Below are 6,000 nucleotides of genomic sequence, written 5' to 3'. Positions count from 1 at the left end.
ATCAAGGTACACAGACATTTAGGCATGAATACCTGGCTATGTACATATGGAAAAGCTACCATTCCTTTAGTCAAATGATGGCAATACGCTTGAATAAGTGATCCTAAAGAAGTGAAAATGTTGAAATAAAGATGCTGATTTTAGAGTGATGATTATTCAGGTTTTTAAAAAAAGTTTTTACCATTCCTATAGCATCGTAATTTGTCCTAGGTACTATATAGTGAAACAATACAATACATCAGGGAAGTTATATGGTCAAGGATTTACAGACAAGAAGGTCAGCAATGCAATCTTGGCCACACTGTGGGCATGGGTGTACACACATACAGTATACATACAATGTGTACTTCTGCTCTGAAAAGTGTCTATTGAAAAAGTTATTTTTATACAAGTTCTACTCCTATCTATAGTCATTCATAGCTGCATACTTTAGTGACTAAAAAAAGATTTTACTGTTTTATATTCCCAAGAGGGAGAAAAAGCTGGATTCTATTCTGTGTGCATTATCATCAAAATTGTTTATTAAATTCCAAATGCAGGGCTAAAATATGCAACCTCAGAGAAAGCACTGAGATTGCACAAAGGGTATAATTTGCCCTGCAAAACATATATGATGTGACAGATGGAAAGTACTCAGTTTGACTCTTAGATCCCAGGTTGAGTTCACAGGGCTGGAAGTTGGGGGAGGGCGGGGGAAATTTCACTTGTAAACAGCACATTTACTCGGAACCTTACTGAGACGCATTTCTAGAGTCACTTTTCTGAGTGGTACTGTACTTAGGGACAAAAATTATAATCAAATACCTGAAAGAAAGACTGTCATATGAGCAAGATGGCTGACTTTTCGGGGTTCCGGGATTCAGCTTCCTTAACCATGGAATGTTTTTCTGGGAAGGACAACAGTTGAGAAGAGATGGAGTGCACCTGACCAAGAAGGGGAAGAACACCAACTCAACAACATAGTGAGGAGGGCTTTAAACTAGGTTCAAAGAGGACAGGTGACAAAAGCCCACAGGTAAACATTAACGAAGGCAACCTTAACAGAGGACTAGATTGGAGGGGAGGTGGGGGGGGGGCAATAGAAAATTACAGTAGGGTCAGCAAGGAGCATCAAGAGGGATATCAATGGGGGAATCTGCTCAAGATCTTAGATGTCTATACACAAATGGAAGGAATATGGGGAATAAAAAAGAACTGGAAGTGTTAGTAGATAAGCTAAATTATGACTTAACTAGCATCACAAAGACTTGGTGCGATAAAATACATGACTAAAAAATTGCTATAGAGGGGTATAGCTTGTTCAGGAAGGGCAGGCAGGGAAAAAAGGAGGTGGTGTTGCATTATACATCAAGAATACATACACATGATCCAGAAAGCGGTGAGAGACAGATCAGTTGAAAATCTCTGGGTAAAGGTAAAAGGGGAAAAATAGGGTTAAAAAGTGGTGATGGATGCATTTCTAGAACAAATAAAAAAAAAATCCAAACACAGGACCTTCACTACCCATACATCTATTAGAAAAGTAATATGGCAAAACACAAAATTTCCAATAAGTCCTTGGAGAACTTTGTTTCAGAAATGAAGTGATCAGGGAGACAGCCATTTTAAACTTGATTCTGACCAACAGGGAGGAATTGCTTGTAAATTTAAAGGTTAAAGGCAATTTGGGTAAAAATGATCATGAAATGATAGATTCTACAGAAAGGAAGGAGAAAGAGCAGCAAAATAAGAACAACGGACTTTGAAAAAAGCAGACTTTAACAATCTCAGAGCACTGGTAAGTAAGGTCCCATGGGAAGAAAATGTAAGGGATAAATTTGTTCAGGACAGCTGGCAGTTTCTCAAAGAGACAACATTAAAGGCACAACAGCAAATTATCCTGATGTGAAAGAAACATAGGAAGACTAGTAACAGCCAATCTTGCTCTATCAAGAGCTCTTTAATTACCTGAAAATCAAAAAGGAATTCTACAAAAAGTGGAAACATGGACAAATTGCTAAGGAGGAGTACAAAAGTATAGTACAAGAATGTAAGGACAAAATCAGAAAGGCTAAGGCATAAAATGAGTTAAACCTAGCAAGGCATGTAAAAGGAAGAAGAGGTTCCATAAATACATTAGGAGCGAAGAAAGATGAAGAAAAGTGTAGGTCCTCTACTTAGTGGGGAAGGAGAGCTAATAACGTATGACATCAAGAAGGCTGAGGTGTTTAATGCCTGTGTTACTTCAGTCTTCACTAAAAACGTTAACACTGAACAGATACTCAGCTCAATTAACATTAACAAGAGAGAAGGAACACAAGCCAAAACAGGGCAAGAACAGGTTAAAGATAAGTTAGATGTATTCAAGTTGGCAGGACCTGATGAAATTCATCCTAGAGTACTTAAGGAACTAACTGAAGCGATCTCAGAAACATTAGCAATTATCTTCGAGAATTCATGGGGGACAGGTGAGATCCCAGAGGACTGGAGAAGGGTAAACATAGCACCTATCTTTAAAAAGAGGAACAAAGAGGAGCCAGGAAATTATAGACCAATCAGCCGAACTTAAATACCTGTAAAGATGCTGAAACAAATTATTAATCAAATCATAAGCACCTAGACGATACTAAGATAAAATATAGCTATCATGGATTTGTCATGAACAAATCATGCCAAACCAACTTAATTTTCTTCTTTGACAGGTTTATTGGCCTAGTGCAGTGGTTCCCAAACTTGTTCCGCTGCTTGTGCAGGGAAAGCCCCTGGCGGGCCGGGACAGTTTGTGTACCTGCCGCGTCCGCAGGTTCGGCTGATCGCAGCTCCCAGTGGCCGCGGTTCGCTGCTCCGGGCAAATGGGAGCTGCTGGAAGCGATGCGAGCCGAGGGACATACTGGCCGCCACTTCCAGCAGCTCCCATTGGCCTGGAGCAGCGAACCGCGGCCAGTGGAAGCTGCGATCGGCCGAACCTGCGGACGCGGCAGGTACACAAACCAGCCCGGCCCGCCAGGGGCTTTCCCTGCACAAGTGACGGAACAAGTTTGGGAACCACTGGCCTAGTGGATGGAGGGGGAAGCTGTAGACATGATACATCTTAATTTTAGTAAGGCTTTTGACACCATCCCACATGACCTTCTCATAAGCCAACTAGGGAAATATGGTCTAGATGAAGTTACCATAAGGTGGGTGCACAACTTGTTGAAAGACCACAGTTCTGCTGTCAAACTGAGAGGATCTATCTAGTGGGGTCCTGTCCAATACTCTTCAATATTCTCTATTAATGACTTGGATGATAGAGAATATGCTTGTCAAATTTGCAGATGACACCAGACTGGGAGGGGTTGCAAGCACTTTGGAGGACAGGATTAGAATTCAAAATGACTTTGACAAATTGAAGAATTGGTCTGAAATCAAGAAGATGAAATTCAATAAAGACAAGTGCAAAGTATTATATTTGGAGGGGCGAATCAAATGCTCAACTACAAAATCGGACTAGGCAGTAGTACAGTTGAAAATGATCTAGGGGTTATAGTGGATCACAAATTGAATATGAGTCAACAATGTGACGCAGCTGCAAAAAAAGACTAGTATCATTCTGGGGTGCATTAACAGGAATGTTATACGTAAGACACAGGAGGTAATGGTCTTGCTCTACTTTAGGACTAGTTTACTCTAGTTTAGGCTTGAAATTAGACAAAGGTTTCTAACTATTAGAGGAGTAAAGGTCTGGAATAGCCTTCCAAAGGGAGCAGTGGGGGCAAAAAAAAAAAAAAACCTAACTGGCTTCAAGACTGAACATGATAAGTTTGGGGGGGATGATGATGAAACTGCCTACAATGGCATGTAGCCCATCTGTGACTGCTAGTAGCAAATATCCCCAATGGTCAGTGATAGGACACTAGATGGGGAGGGCTCTGAGTTACTAGAGAGAATTCTTTTCCAGCTGTCTGGCTGGTAGGTCTTGCCAAAATGCTCAGGGTACAACTGATCACCATATTTGGGGCCAGCAAGGAATTTCACCCCAAGTCAGATTGGCAGAGACCCTGGGGTTTTTTGCCTTCCTCTGCAATATGGGACACAGGTCAATTGCAATTTAAACTAGTGTAAAGGGTGGATTCTCTGTAACTTGAAGTCTTTAAATCATGATTTAAGGACTTCAGTAACTCAACCAGAGGTTAGGGGTCTATTACAGGAGTGGGTGGGTGAGGTTCTGTGGCCTGTGGTGTGCAGGAGGTCAGACTAGATGATTATGATGGCCCTTTCTGGCCTTAAAGTCTCTGAGTCAACTTGTGACTCGTGAGGCCTCAGCTGGAGTAGTGTGTCCAATTCTGGGCAGCACACTTTAAGAAAGATGTGGACAAATTGGAGAGAGTCTGAAGCAGAGCAACAAAAATGATAAAAGCTTTAGAAAACTTGACCTATGAGGAAAGGTTAAAAAAATTGGGCATGGTTAATCTTGAGATAAGGGGGGATTCAGCGGGGACCTAGTAACAGTCTTCAAAGACATTAAGGGCTGTTATAAAGATGATGGCGATCAGTTGTTTTCCATGTCCACAGACGGTAGGACAAGAAATAATGGGCTTAATCTGCAGCAAGGGAGATTTAGGTTAGATATTAGGAAAAACTTTATAACTATCAGGGTTGTTAAGTTCTGGAATTGGCTTCCAAGGGAAGTTGTGGAATCCCCATCATTGGAAGTTAAGAACATGTTGGACAAACACCTGTCAGGGGCCAGGGACGGTCTAGGTCAGTGGTTCTCAACCAGGGGTCTGAGGCCCCCTGGGGAGCTGCGAGCAGGTTTCAGGGGGGCCACCAAGCAGGGCCAGCATTAGAATCCCTGAGGCCTAGGGCAGAAAGCTGAAGCCCTGCTGCATGGGGTTGAAGCCAGGGCCCTGAGCCCCGCCACCCGATGCTGAAGCGGAAGCCTGAGCAATGTAGCTTTGTGGGGTCCCAGGCAATTGCCCAGCTTGCTACCCCCTAATGCCAGCCCTGGCTTTAATATGCAGAAAACCAGTCATTGTGACACAGGTGGGCCTTGGAGTTTTTATAGCATGTTGGGGTAAAGGGGGGGAGGGGGGGCTCAGAAAGAAAAAGTTGAGAACCCCTAGTCTAGGTTTACTTGAGTCCTGCCTCAGCACAGAGGGTTGAACTTGATGACCTCTTGAGGCCCCTTGCAGCCTTACATTTGTATTCTCTGATTTTAAATATCTCAACCATAAATGCATTAAGCATCGATTGTTGCATTCCATTCTAATTGTTTTTCTTACTTCATTTTAATCAGCTGTGTGGGTTTACTTACTGAGTTTTCCCTTCCGTAAATTACGTTTTAATAACCCACCTAACTGCCTCCTTTTCCCCAAGCAGATTCTCTTTTCAAAAGTACAGCATCACTGCCCCTCAAAATTCAGCCCAGCTCTGCTGATTCTCCTGCCTATCATTTCACTCAGACGAAGACAGTAAAAGGGTGGGGGGAAATGAATAAGGCCTAAGGAATCTGAATAAGAAAATTTAATTGCAGTTGAAACAGGGTCTGAAAGCTCTATTAATGTCACTTCAGCTGTCTTTTAAAATGTGACCAAATCTGCCTGTAAAGCCGATTTATCATTTGATAAAAATAATTATTTGAGAGAAAAAAGAAAAAAAATGTATCAGCAGCTGAATTGAGGAACAATAGGTAGACAGAGGTCCTTTAAGGACAAATTTAATTGACTCAATTTTCTAATGGGTGTCTACAATAGATACTATATTGATAGGTGCATTAGAAATAGCAGAGATAGATTGCACTTTTCATTTTAAATTCTTGTCAGACTTATGCCATTTCATTTTTAAAACAAAAAATCCTATTCCTTACAGGTGTTATAATTATTCTGAGTGAATCTACTGCTTGTGAAAGGTGCTGGACTGAACGCCAGGGAGAAATGCACTCTTTGGCCACAGAACAGGTACAGCATGAAGTGCTAGCTTCTTACTGCTGTCCTGCCACTGTGTCCCACTCTGACTTGAAGAGGCCTCCTCTAGCAAAGA

The sequence above is a fragment of the Terrapene carolina genome, unplaced genomic scaffold (assembly GCF_002925995.2).
Source record: "Terrapene carolina triunguis isolate 2854851 unplaced genomic scaffold, T_m_triunguis-2.0 Scaffold210, whole genome shotgun sequence".
NCBI lineage: Eukaryota > Metazoa > Chordata > Testudines > Emydidae > Terrapene > Terrapene triunguis.
The sequence above is the reverse complement of the archived record's forward strand: the minus strand, read 5'-3'. Positions refer to the sequence as shown.